The sequence below is a fragment of the Rutilus rutilus genome, assembly GCF_951802725.1.
Source record: "Rutilus rutilus genome assembly, chromosome: 2".
Taxonomy (NCBI): domain Eukaryota; kingdom Metazoa; phylum Chordata; class Actinopteri; order Cypriniformes; family Leuciscidae; genus Rutilus; species Rutilus rutilus.
In genome coordinates, this window is record NC_140210.1 from 52,399,472 (window position 1) to 52,414,401 (window position 14,930).

The 14,930-nt window shown below is 43.3% G+C and overlaps 1 protein-coding gene and 1 long non-coding RNA gene across 2 annotated transcripts in view; both read right to left on the reverse strand.

Moving 5' to 3' along the window:
* Nucleotides 1-14,930, reverse strand: part of LOC311279655 (B-cell receptor CD22-like) — a gene marked incomplete at its 5' end in the record, with an annotated part of 135,156 nt that overhangs the window by 40,944 nt on the left and 79,282 nt on the right. The gene's annotated exons all lie outside the window — the stretch shown is intronic.
* Nucleotides 7,302-12,467, reverse strand: LOC311284088. The gene is made up of 3 exons (XR_014626156.1): nucleotides 12,386-12,467; nucleotides 12,163-12,226; nucleotides 7,302-7,389 (listed from the first exon to the last, which is right to left on the reverse strand). It is a non-coding gene; the product is annotated as an uncharacterized lncRNA (long non-coding RNA).

Here is a 14,930-nt window from a genome sequence, read left to right on the forward strand (position 1 = left end):
CCCCTCTCCATAATGCACGTTGCACGCAGCAGCCAGACTTTCTTTACGTTGAACAGCAGCGATGATTAATAAATGTTTTTGTTTTTTTTCACTGAGCGGAAAAGATTAAGCCCGAGGTCCGACCCGACCCGAGTCATTTGATTATATTTTCGACCCGAACCCGGCCCGAACCCGCGGGTCCCGTCGGGTTTGTCGGGCCGACCCGACCCGTTGAGAACTCTAAATCCTCGTTCCTTTGCACCCTCTTCTCAATGTAAACCACCTTTGCATTTAAGACTTTAATGTCGCCGCGTACAGATTCCACCATTTTTTCGAGGGTGTCGCTCCTGTTGTTAATAAGATCAGCCAAGGAGCGCACTGCATTGTCTGAGCCGAACCCGGCTTCTCTAGTAAAAGTTGGTTTCTTATGGAGCGGAGGCTTACTTGGCGTTATGGGCAAGGGCGGGAATTCTTCTTCGAGGCTTGTTTGCTGGTTGCAATCCATTCCGTCGTTGGTATACTCGTGGTCGCTAGCTAAGCAGCTAGCCCCCTCCTCGTTGGACATGGAATCGGTAGGACGCTTCTGTCCGGACGTTCTAGGCATTATAGTCGTGTTCGTTTAGTCTTTCGCTGAGAGTTTGTGTTAATCTTTTCTTGTAAATTATTTCAACTGCATTTGCAGAGGCTGGCGGCCAATATGTGCTTTAAATCCGGTTTGATGCTGAGAGCTCGTAACGTTGCGGCTATTCACTCCGCCATCTTGCCGGAACCAGTTTGTAGAGTTTTAGCTGCAAACTTACAACCGATGTGACCAGTGTTCTAGCTGCATCTCTTCAGGCTCCGCACTGACAGCTGCATTTAGAGGGTCTGCGAAGAGGTCTATGCTTTCTAGTATGCATTAACAAGAAGGCATTAATGCATGGAACAACACTGTATTCAGCTTGTTTACATCAGGAACACACTTACTCGTGTGTAACTTGTGCATTCAGTACTCCTTGAGTCCCCCTGGTGGGCTGGATAGAACAACACAACGTTTACAATACCCTGACACATGCAAGGCTGGATGATGTGGAAGACCTGGAAGTGAATTCTGAACTGCTCTTGTAGACTTTCAATTTCTTTTCTGTACTTGGCGAAAGACATCTTGCATTTGGGAGCATCTTTGCACATCTCCTCGCAGGCAGAAAAGTGTGTCAAATTTGCCGTATTGGACGAAAATCCGCTGTGAAAAGGGTTAAGTTTACGTTGAAAAGCGTTCATATGTGCATAGGGGTCTGAAAAAGTCTGAGACCGACCTTGTAACCGTGTGTTCAGATAATTCAGATGCACAGTCATTTAATCTGTGAGGAAGGCCATGTCACAAATAAATTCTGGATCCCATAGTTTGCTGCTGTAAGCGCTTGTTTAAATGTGGAAATCAACTGACCAGACAGTATATGCAACTGTTGTTGTCTCATCTCTTACTGAATTGGGCTCAACGCCCTTGGATGATGACATCTCACAGCTAAATAATGCACTGGCTATAAACCTGGATTTATTTGCTCCTCGCAAGGGCCGTGAAATCAAGTATACTCGCTCTGCTCCTTGCTATAACAAAAATAATCCTCTCCTTTAGTTATAATGCGAGTGCGGCAAGTTTTTCGGGTGCCCTGTTTTCAGAATTTTGTGCAACCTGATTTTGCCTCACTTGTTACAGTTCAGATATGAAAGCTACTACTTGCATACTTGATTCCCTTCCTATTGGTTTGTTTAAGTCTTGTTTTGAGCATTTGTGCCCTGCAGTGCTTAACATAATTAATGAATCCTTAAAGGAACACTCCACCGTTTTTTGAAATAGGGCTTATTCACTGTCTTGCCTACATTTAGATAGGTGGGCAAACGCATTTTTGTCTCAGTGCATGCATTGTTTTAGTTTGGCAGCGCCGCCGCTAGCTTAGCTTAGCATAATTAATGGAATCCTTTGTTGCCAGCTAGCATGTCATGAGTAAAAGTGATTAAAAAAAAAAGAAAAAAATTACTTCTTGTGGCCTGCGTATTCACAACAAGTACAAATAGCAATGCAAATTAAGACTAGGCGATTTCCTAGGCAGATATTGACTTGGGACTATATTGGGGTGAAGCACAGGCGAAGCACTGCTACTTCGCCGCTGGCAAAACCAGCAATGCAGGTTTGAGAGGTGGCGCCCAGACAAATCTCGCCAGAATCACGACTTGCTTTACGGCACGACGTCTCATACATCAACAACATATGAAGCAGCCTCTATGGAAGACACTAGTACACATTTTAGACGTGAATCATCCCAGCTAGAAATGTTTTGTTCTAAAAACATTCTGAGAACATTACCATGAAGTTCTAATAATGTTTTCAGTGGGTAGTTTTATTTTGGTTCCCAGAATGTTCTCCTAAAAGGTACACAGCAAAAACTCCAGTGATAAAAGTTAATGAGATAATTAAGTGATTAATAGAGCGATGAGTGACCATTGAGTGACCAGAGTGACGAGTGACGGCAAAGACACCTGATGTTAACAAGCAGAATCACTGAAGGAGAAAATCACAATTTTTAAGTCACAATTATGGGGATCAGTGTTTGATTTAGTTGGGCTCTTGACCCTTACATTTTTAACTTTAGATTTTGTTTGGCTGTTGCAACTGAGTTATAACTCCTGGATGAACAAAGAGAAAACATGATCAGATTTTGTTGGTTATATTCTAATATAATCATCATTTGAACTGAATCACAAAACTCATTTAGAGCTTAATCTCAGACTTAGATTTATATTGTTGTTTACATCATCACAGTGATTCTACAACATAAGAACCAGAATTTTCTATATATTCCGAAGGATTTCTTAAAAGTTGTTTAAAAAAAATAATAATAATTGTTTTGGCACAAACAGACATCAGGAATCAGTGTATGAATCTCAACAATGGTGACTAACGAAATATTTAATTAGGAAAAGGAAATTACTAAGACAATTCAGATCATAATTTATTCATAATGCAATGCATGATGGGAGCCATGAATGAGTTTTGATTGGTTGCACCCAGAATGCACTGCAACATGCTTTATTATTGTCACCATTGTTGAGATTCACAGGCTGAATATTGATGTCTGTGTGTCTAAATAAAATATTTTGAACAGAACTTTTAATAAATATTTTGGACTCTACAGAAAATGCTATGAATCGTATGCTATGAAATCACCAGGCTGCTGCAATCAACAAGGCAAAGCCTAACTCTCTAAACTTTAGTCCTCTGTTGTAAGTCGCTTTGGATAAAAGCGTCTGTAAATGACTAAGTGTAAATGAGTTTAGTGATTCAGGACAAATGATGATGTTTACGTCAAAACATAACCAACACCACATGATCACTGAAAAAGGAGGGGTAGAGGAGCGCTTCCTGGACTCAAAAGTTTGGTTAAGATAGAGGTGCTCTTTGGATGGGAAACTAAATGCCAAAAATCAAAAAAGAACTCCAAGGCACTCTCAATTGAAAAAGTTAAAAAGCCTTTATTATTATGGCTTGGTCAAATTAACCTTCTAAAAAACTCCAACGCGTTTCGGCTACATGCCTTCTTCTGGGAGTTAAACAGATCTCAAACAAACAACGTTTCTTATGAACTAACAGTCCACCAATCAGAAGTCTCCATCTGTCAACTGAGGTGCTCAGGTTACAATTGTTAGTACATACAAGAGACAGCAGATGTCATCATTTCCACTTCTTAACAAATCAATTAAGTACACACAACAAATGACTTCATGAAAGGAACATACCAGTAGACAACACGGTGACACATAAAAGTTAAAATACAAGCATAGTATATGAATTTCAAACCACCATAAGACAACAGAACATCAAAAGCCGCGTTTCCACCGCAGGAACTTTCCCCAGGAACTAGGAACTTTGGGCTGGTACTCGATGTGTTTACACCGCAGGAACCAGGGTCTAAATGAAGTTCCGGGTAAATATTTCCCCCTCCGATAGTCCCTGCTCACGAGGTAGTACTTTTTCAAAGTTCAGGAACTTTCAGGGGTGGGACTTGCGCGCTGCACAAGCTGATTGGTTGTGTTCACGCCGCATTTTGGTTGAATGACTCCACGCAGCATTTTATTTATTTTTAACCTCCCTTTTAAAAAAAATCTATTGCGTTTCGTGTCGTGGCTTCATGCAGTAAGAGTTGTCTGTCTGCAAATATGGAATTTAATAAAAAAAACTGGTGGACTGACGACGAGTTTCAGGCTTTATTTTGTGGAAGAGGAAACTTTCTGCGCGTTCGTCCCAGCCATCTCACGGTCTGTCCGCAATAGCTGATAACATACAAATTTTATATCTAAGCATTACGAGCTTACTGAACACGCTGTATCAGTGCTCGTCTCTTTTCTGCCACAGCTTTTATTATAATATTAAGTCATTATGTTTACACATCATCTAGGCACTCTAAAGCAAGGCACTCTAAAGTTATAAATTTACTATACCAGGATTGAAATAGCGCGTTGAGGTTAGTAACAAACAACTATTTGACTGTAACTATTTATGATTGATAGACGGGGTTCAGGCTTTTTTCAAGAGTATTTGCGAAAGAGGAAATTTTTGCGCGTTCGTCCCTGGCATCTCACAATAACTGATAACACGTTGTCTAATTTTATACGCATACGAGCTTTCTGAACACGCTTTAGTGTCAGTGCTAGTCTATTTTGTTTTGTTAATTACCTCGTTAGTAAACCAATACATAACTGCAGCACAGTTTGAATCTCCTCCATGATTACTGTCCGTCGCAGACTGGGAGGAGCAGTTGCGCGCAGTTTACCTTCCCGGTACTTTAGACCGCGGTGTAAACGCAGAAAGCAATGGGTCTGGGGCAAAAAAGGTTCCTGGGAAAAAAGTTCCTGGGACAAATTGTTCCGGGTAATTTCGGTGGAAACGCGGCTAAAGATATACACTAAGGTCAAGTTCCTCATTCAAGCCTGGATATTTAGTAGCCTGCAAGCGATATATCCAGAAAGCTTCCCGTTGATTCAGCTGCCTTTGTCTATTGCCTTTTCTTAAGGACAAAGGAATGTGGTCAATCCCACAGGCCTGTAAGGTGGAATGGTCATTATTGTGATGTTCCATATAGTGTCTTGCCATGGGATAGTTGGTGTTTCCTATGCGAATTGCGTATTTGTGTTCAGCCAGTCTGGTTCAGCCACCTTTTATCTTTGTTCATCTGTCAGTTATAACTTAATTCAGTTATAACCAAACAAAATTTAAAGTTAATAGTTTAAGGGTCAAGAGCCCAACTAAAGCAAACACTGATCACCATAACGGTAACTTAAAATTAGATTTTCTCCTTTGGTGATTCTGCTTGTTAACATCAGTTGTCTTCAGTAATGGTCGATCATCACACAATTAATAACTTAATTCTCTCATTAATTTTAACACTCTTGAGTATTCATTTAACACTCATTTTTTAACACTTTAACCCTTTGAGTGTGGAGTCAAATAAACTCCCAGGAGAGTTCATTTAACACAGTTTTTGCTGTGAAGGATAACTTTCTCTAAAAACATCCTCAAAATGTTACATTTAAAATGTTCTAGCTTTGTAAACACGTCACATTACAAGAACCTTTTATAAAGTACATTCCGTCATCTCAGGCCTCAATGATATCCTCAAAACATTTTGCGAACGTTGATTTGATAATGTTCCTCATTTGTTATTATGGAACATTATATAATCTTTTATTTCAACAACATTCCCGAAACATCCTCAAAATGTTACAGTTAAAACGTTATATCTTAGTTTACATTTAACCTTATAGAAACAGTATTTGGAATAAGAAAACATCCTTAAAACATTCTTTGAACATTACATTCAAATGTTTTCTTTAAAACATTAACCAAAACTTGTAGGGAATGTTAGCCAACATTCTGAGAACGTTCCCTGCTAGCTGGGATGGCAGAGTCAACGAAGAAAATTAAGAAAGCACGGTCGGAAGAGTCAAGGAAAAGAAACCAACAGCTCTGCATGAGTGGTATTTACGACAGTAATTTTAAATACAAGTACTCCACAGCGACTCTAGGGGTCGCTGTTTGAGAAAAACGGAAACTGCTTAGTGTGCCTTTAAATAACTAGTCGACCTATGTCAAATCTTCCTTTCCTGGCTAAAATTTTACAATGAGTTGTAGCTTTACAGTTGCATAACCATCTTTCTGTTAGTAATCTTTTTGAGCAACTTCAATCTGATTTTTGAAAATTTTTATGACTCACAAATGTTATGACTTTTATGACATGACTTTTATAGGCGCCTGTTTGGTCGGTTCTGTGGTTCTGATGGTTCTGTATTTGAGTTTCAGAAGAAATTCAGGAATCTAGGAGTTATCATTGATTCCCCATTAACATTTGACCCTCGTGTACAAAACGTTGTTAAGACTTCTTTTTTTTTATATCTCAGAGATATTGCAAAATTGCGCCCCATGCTATTGTTTTCAGCTGCAGAAAAGCTATTTTCTTGGAATTTTTAAAACACATTTAAAAACGGTTTGTTAGGTTTGGTTAGGAAAGTTAGGTTATTGTTGATTGTAGTAATCATTGCTGGTTTCTTGTTTATTTAATCCACCTATGCTTTTTTTTTTGATTTATTTGTATTTTGTTTATTACTTTACTTGTATTTTCTTATACTGTAAGTGCTTTGAGAAGCTCCTTTAAAGGCACTATAGAAAACAAAAGTTATTGTTATTAACGGCCGCGTTTTCTCTGGCTGGCTGCAGTATCGCTCCGAGCGGGAGACTGAAAACCCGAAGTAGAGCTCGAGTGGCCTGTGTTTCGTTTAGTCACTCACAACTTGTTTCTGTTTGAATGGTTTTCATCTTCGTAGAAGGAATAAGTTTAAACATAAGTTGCTGTGTATTAAGGACTTTTTTTTATAGAAATGTTGTTTTTCCGAACAACAACAAGATTGCGAGTGTAATTTTGTGCAGTAATCCTTATATTAATAATCTTATGTAGTGTGATCTATTTTTTTCTCTCTAGCAATATCTAAGTGTAATGGTCTTGTTATATGTTATTCTGGATTTATTGAATGACAGAAAAGTGTGAAATTTTACACTAAAGCCTTATTTTTTTCTGCCTTTTATTGGAAACATGAACAATACGGATACTCATGGTCAAAAACATTAATAATCTCAATGAAGTAAGCTATATACATGATAAAAAAGCATAAAAAGAAACAACCTAGTGATTACACAGTTTTACATAATTCATTAAGCGTTTACTTTCATTATCGCACATCCATATATAAAATGATCGCCTGATTACTTCAGTCACATGTCATCATGACACTCCTGTCAATCATTCAGGGCTCCTCCCACAAAGAGATGCATAAAGGCTGTAATTTTTACTGTCCAAACGACTACAGCCTCTTCTTGTTAGTCTGAATAAGAAAAAAAGAATAAGAAAGAAAGAAAGTGAAAACATTAATATTGAAATATGTCAATAAAAGCATCAACAACATGCGTCATTAGGAAAGGCTAATAGATTGGGTTCTCTTACAAGAGGTTCTCTCGTATTGCGTAAGTTGCTTACGCTACGGGTAAAGTCATCTTTTCTCGAGATCTGAAGCCAAAAATGATCCTTAATTTTGTATTTATTGTCAACGCAGTGCGGCAGACAGCAGACCTTGGCAAGCTGTATAAGCGTGCTCATTGGCTGGCTTGCGGCAACTGCTGGAGCCTATCAGTGAGCCCGGCGTGACGTCACGCCAATGAGGGCGCTTCGCTACGCGTCACAGCCCGCCAGAATGGGTGTGGCTTAGAGTATAAAAGTGGGGCTCACAGGCTGGAAATCTGATTTTCATCTCTTCAGCGAAGCTCTACGCATCGCTGGATCTTGAGAAGCCACCGGCGTTGAAGCAAGCAACCAGCAAGCCTAGGAAGCGTCTGAGAAAGCCGGCCGTCTTCGCCGCCTTCAGCAATCCGTACCTGTTGAGCTATCCGGCGACATATCCTTTTCTGCTGTGTGTGTTCGCCGCTGCGACACACACTCTCCTTCTAAAAGAGAAATTTCTACGAGGCGTTGTTTCAAATGCCTCGCACGACTTCCCGCTCTCTCTCCCTCTGTTCGAGCCGCGCAAACTGCGCCGTTCACAAGGGATGTCAGAGGCAGACGGTCTCGGAGCGAGCTTCCTCGCTCTCTCTCCCTCTGTTCGAGCCGCGCATACTGCGCCGCTCACAAGGGATGTCAGAAGCGGACGGTCACGGAGCTCTCTTTACGTTACAAGAAAGCTACCCCGCTCCCGCGCGACTTCCTGCTCTCTCTCCTCTGTTCGAGCCGTGCAAACTGCGCCGTTCACAAGGGATGTCAGAAGCGGACGGTCTCGGAGCGAGCTTCCTCGCTCTCTCCCCCTCTGTTCGAGCCGCGCATACTGCGCCGCTCACAAGGGATGTCAGAAGCGGACGGTCACGGAGCTCTCTTTACGTTACAAGAGAGCTACCCCGTTCGTGCGCGTCACTCACCGGCGAAAGAGAACAGAGAGTGTTTTAGTCCCGCCGAGGCCAGACCAACCTCCATTTCTCACACATTTCTCAGTCCCCTCTTAAGTTCAGGCGACTGGAATTTTCAGTATCGCAGTATACGAGCCTGTTATAATACATGCACGCCTGCAAGCAAACGCCGTCACAAGACATGATGACGCTCTCTGGCTACTCGCCCCCTTTCGGGCGCGTCACTTCCCGCTCTCTCCCTTTGTTGAGCCGCGCAAATTGCACCGTTGACAAGGGATGTCAGAGTGGACGTCACGAGCAATGTTCAGCGCGCGCGCCTCACTCACCGGCGAAAGAGGAGAGAGAGTGTTTTTAGTCCCGCCGAGGCCGGACCAACCTCCAATTCTCACACATTTCTCAGTCCCCTCTTAAGTTTAGGCGGCTGGAAATTTTACTATTGCAGTAAACGAGCCTGTTATAATACACGCACGCCTGCAAACAAATGCCGACACAAAACATGATGATGCTCTCTTATATGCTCGCGCTAACCGAAAGCTTATGTGTTTTCCCCCTGTGGCTCAGTGGCAAAACCTTAGGCTTTTTATCAGGTTTATCAATACACCGCCCTGCCGTTCGGCCTGTCTTTAGCACCCCGTACATTCACAAAGTGCATGGACGCGGCTCTTGCTCCCCTGAGGAATCAGGGCATGCGGATATTGAACTATTTGGACGATTGGCTGATTCTAGCACAGTCAGAGGAAGAACTTATTTCTCACAGAACAGTGCTTCTTGACCATCTGGAAAGCCTGGGTCTCACGGTCAACTGGACCAAGAGCTCATTACTGCCCAGTCAGTCAGCCTCTTTTCTGGGCATAGAACTGGACTCTGTGGCAATGACGGCCTGGCTGTCGTCAACGCTTAGCCGCGTCTTTCCAGAAAGGCAGCGTCGCCCCTCTGAAAACATTTCAGAGGATGCTGGGTTGTATGGCATCAGCTGCAGCAGTGCTTCAGCTGGGTCTACTGCATATGCGCCCGCTGCAACGCTGGTTAAACGCCCGAGTGCCTCACAGAGCCTGGGCGTCCGGCCGCTTACAGATCAGAGTGACTCAGAGCTGCGTTTCAGCACTGAAGCCCTGGATAGTGGCCGACTGGTACCAGCGGGGAGTGACAATGGGAGCTATCTCGCACCGAAAAGTTATTTTGACGGACGCTTCCAACTTGGGTTGGGGCGCTCTTTTCGAAGGCAAACCGTTTTTTGGCCTGTGGTCAAACCTGGAGAAACGCCTTCACATAAACTGTCTGGAGATGATAGCGGTCGAGAACGCGCTGAAGCGCTTCCTCCCACACATATGAGGGCACCATGTTCTAGTCCGCTCGGACAACATGTCTGTGGTGTCCTACGTGAATCACCAGGGCGGTGTCAGATCCAGAAATCTCTGCAAACTGACAGAACGCCTTCTCGTGTGGGCCCATCGCTCGCTGCGCTCGCTGAGAGCCTCGCATATACCGGGCTCCAGAAATGTCGGCCCAGACAGGCTGTCCAGGAACAACATTCCCCCGGGAGAATGGTCTCTGCACCCTCAAACAGTCCAGTTACTGTGGCGCCTCTTCGGCAAAGCGGACCTTTTTGCGTCAAAAGACAACGCTCACTGCCCGAGATATCTCTCGAAAAACGAGGACGCGCTGGCCCAAGCCTGGCCCAGCCGCCCGCTGTACGCTTTCCCTCCGATCTCCCTGTTACCACAGGTAATCAAGAGAATCAGGGAAACGCGCCACTCAGTGCTTCTCATAGCCCCGCGATGGGAGAACCAAAAACCTGGTACCCAGAGCTGGTGAGGCTGACGCACGTAGCCCCATGGCCGATCCCGGTGAGGAGAGATCTTCTCTCTCAGGCCGGTGGATCGATTTGGCATCCCCATCCAGAGCGCTGGTCTCTGCATGCGTGGATAATCAACGGATACCCGTTACTTTGCCAGAAGGGGTCGTGAACACGATCACACAGGCTAGAGCTCCTTCAACGAGAAGGCTCTGCGCATCTAAATGGTCAATGTTTTCCAAATGGTGCGCTACTAAGAGCCTGGACCCACGCACGTGTGAGGTTCCGTGGTGCTTTTTTTCTTTCAGGAGCTGTTGGAAAAGGGCAGGTCCCTTTCCACGCTCAAAGTCTATGTTGCGTCTATTGCAGCGTTCGCTCAGCCGACGCGCAGCTGGGCGATAGGAAAGAATGAGCTCATCATCCGCTTCCTTAGGGGAGCCAGGAGGATGAACCCCCCGTGGCCCCCTTCGGTTCCTATTTGGGATCTTTCCTTGGTCCTGGAGGCCCTGAAAGCTCTCCCCTTAGAACCGATAGATTCCGTGGATCTGAAATATCTCACGCTCAAAACCATTTTTCTGATCGCTCTGTCATCAGTAAAACGAGTGGGGGATCTACACGCGCTGTCTGTCAGCCCCACGTGTCTCGAGTTCAGACCAAATGACTCTAAAGTAGTCCTTAAACCGAGGCATGGTTACATCCCCAAGGCGATTGGCACTTCCTTTAGAGCGCAGATTATCTCCCTATCGGCTCTGCCAGCATCCGATAGCGAGGACAGTGATAGCCTCCTATGCCCCGTCAGGGCGCTGAGAGCTTACATCACCCACTCCGCCGCCTTCAGGCGTTCTGAGCAGCTATTTGTTTCGTTTGGTGGGCGCACCAAGGGTCTCGCCGCCTCGAAACATAGCCTGTCCAGATGGATAGTGGACGCTATCGCGGCAGCTTATGTGTCCAAACACCTGCAGTGCCCTATGGGCATCAGAGCTCACTCCACTAGAGGCATGGCCTCGTCGTTCTATTCACGACATTTGTATGGTGGCGGGCTGGGCCTCCCCCTCTACATTTGTGAGGTTTTATAACCTAGAAGTCCCCGCCTTGCAGGCTAAACTTTTATCAGTCTAGAGATGTGTACGCCCTGCCCAAACATTTGTGTGCAGGCCACTCTCGTGCGACTATGAGCTCTCTGGTTGAGCTGCACAGTGGGTGAGACTCCATTTATGTATACATAGACCGGCAGACCTGGCCGCCTGTATTACATATGATTATACACAGACTGGCAGAACTGCTCTGTATCCCTATGAAGTGCTTATGACATGTGCTGGCCCGCGTTGCTGGCCGCCTGTTATCGCATGATGTGTTCCCTGGGCTTCCCTGGGACTCATGCAGTGATGCTCGGCGCGCACTGCGTTGACAAGGGTGTTCCCGTAGCGTAAGCAACTTACGCAATACGAGAGAACCTCTCGTAAGAGAAAGTACTCGGTTACCTAACGTAACCTTGGTTCTCTCTAGAAGAGGGAACGAGTTTTGCGTAACCTGCCGTGCTCGCGCCACGAGCTTATTCGCTTCATTCAATGAAAACCAGATTTCCAGCCTGTGAGCCCCACTTTTATATGCTAAGCCACACCCATTCTGGCGGGCTGTGACGCCACGCCGGGCTCACCGATAGGCTGCAGCAGTTGCCACAAGCTAGCCAATGAGCACGCTTATACAGCTTGCCAAGGTCTGCTGTCTGCCGCACTGCGTTGACAATAAATACAAAATTAAGGATAATTTTTGGCTTCAGATCTCGAGAAAAGATTACTTTACCCGTAGCATAAGCAACTTACGCAATACTCGTTCCCTCTTCTAGAGAGAACCGAGGTTACGTTAGGTAACCGAGTACGTTTTGTCTCTATCTAGTGGGTATTCTTACTTGCTCGAAGATTTTCATACAGAGATGAGTCCAGTTCGGGTTTACAATCATCAAGATGAGCAGCCTTTATGAATGAAGACAAAGTAAAAACAGGAGCGTGTTATTTAAATTCCCATATACTTAGTCAATATATATATGTTCACACTGACATTGAGCGTTTAATTTCTTTTGGCTAAAGGTGAAGAGAGTTTAGTCTTCTGTAGGAAACATTTACAACACTTACCAGTACATTCTCATACACAGGATCACTCAATTCAACATCATAAGCGTCACGTTTGTCATGATCAGGTCTGGAATGATTAATCTTTGCCATTAAAGAAAAAAACAGAATAAAGAGAAAATAAATAATGTCTGTAAACAACTCACTAGAAAAAGTCACTAATTCAGACTTTCACTTTTAGTTACAAATGAATTTAGTAAACTACTGAAAAACAAATAATTTTTTCTCACCTGAGATTCCTGTGTGTCATTTCTCTTTTTCATCCTCCTGGTTCCCCTTTAAAGACAATGATTTGAAACAATTACAACCAATCAGAACCTATTTGATGATTAATACACAGATATGATTTGAACCAATGGTATTTCTCTAGGACGTGGCACTTCCACTTTGAATGCGATGAAATTTTGGTCTATCTTCAGGATTTACTGCAGTAATGAGCTTCAGATCTCGTTCTTCAATAACTAACTGAGTAGCTGTCAGTGTGGAAAGATAGGATGGGAAATTTTGCCTCAGTTCATGTTCATCACGACGTCTCACTGAATTCACAACTTTCTAACTCAGTCATTCATTCACACACACGAGAGAGTACCACAGACACACATCTTACCAAATCACTAACATCGTAATGATAACTGCAGCTCCACAAACCCCTCCAATGGATATGTATAATATCACCAGACGTCCTGCAACTGAGACAAAAGAGTAAAACATCTGAACAGATTCATTTGAGTCACTATAGAAAGAGTAATGTAAGTATATGAGCCGCTCTACCTTTAACAGTGACAGTTACACCGTCTGATCTCTGAGATCCATGTTGATTGTGAGCCTGACAGTAGAAGCGTCCACTCTGTAGTGCACTGAAACTCTGTCCAGATCCAACAGCTGAGGTTTCATTCTCCTTAAACCAGCTGAAGTTCAGAGCAGGAGGGTTTGAGTCACTGATGCAGTTCAGAGTCACTGAATCTCCCTCCATTATTACACCAGATCCACTCATCAACACTGAGACGCTCCTGGGAGGATCTAATAACAATCACCAAATTATTTAAGACCTCTTCCACATTTTTTAAATGACAAATATGAACCAAATTAATCAAAACAGAGAATTAGCATCTAATGTTTTATAATAAACTCACACATGATGTTTAAAGTCACAGCATCAGAGTATTTCTCTCCATGTTTATTGATGGACTTGCACTTGTATTCTCCACTGTCATCAGAGCTGATCTTTGAGATGTTGAAGATTCTTCCAGATCCTACAATCGTTCCTCCTTTAAACCAGCTGATTTCTGCAGGAGGGTTTGAGTCACTGATGCAGTTCAGAGTCACTGAATCTCCCTCCACTATTACACCAGATCCACTCATCAACACCGAGATGCTCCTGGGAGGATCTAAAGACAAAAATTAAAATGTATAACAAATACTAGAAAATTATGAATTTGAAGTTTTTTAATAATATGTAGGTGATCATTAACTCACACATGACGTTTAAAGTCACAGTATCAGAGTATTTCTCTCCATGCTCATTTCTGTACTTGCACTTGTATGTTTTACTGTCATCAGAGCTGATCTTTGAGATGTTGTAGATTCTTCCAAATCCTACAAAAGTTCTTCCTTTAAACCAGCTGATTTCTGCAGGAGGGTTTGAGTCACTGATGCAGTTCAGAGTCACTGAATCTCCCTCCACTATTACACCAGATGGACTGATGGACACTGAGACTCTCTTTGGAGGATCTAACACAGGACAAAAAATAAAACCTTAAATCATCTAATTCAAACACAATCTCCTAATTTTAAAAAGACTAAATGAATCTGTACTCACACATGACATTGAGCTGAACAGCAGGAGAGATGTGAGTGTGTCCGTCTACAGCACAGCTATATCTGCCTGAATCCTCTCTTCTGACTGACTGCAGCAGGAGTTCATTGTTTCTGTCTCTTCTCTCAGTTAATGGCTGTGAGTTTCTGTACCAGATGAATGTTGCTCTGTCAGTCAGAGTGCAGCTGCTTTTACATCTCAGAGTGACTGAATCTCCCTCTGTCACTCTCTCAGGAGACTCCACCTGAAGATCTGAACACAACACACACATTATATCTAGTGCTGCTGTCATACACTGATTATTATTCAACATAATGCACAGAAGAAGAGATAAACCTCATCAAAGTCACCTGTGACATTAAGAGTCACTCCAGGATCACCAATATATTTTCCATCTTTATCAGTGATGAATCTGAAATAGTACATGCGTGAATCCTTCAGTGTCACATGACTCAGTCTGATGGTGCAGTTCTGCTGTTTATCTCCCAGATACTGAAGCCTCTGACTGTATTCAGGGTCATTAGACAGATCTGGAGGCTCAACACCCTTTATAGACTTGTTGGTCCAGAACGCTTTCATGATCTGATGTCCAGTAGGGTATGTATAAGTGCAGCTCATTATCACTGTTGAGTCCTTTAGTGCACAGATGTGTGAAGGACTGTAACTCACACCCCAATCAGCACTAGAAACCCCTGAAACACAGAATTGATCCTGAACAATTTAGCTGCAGCT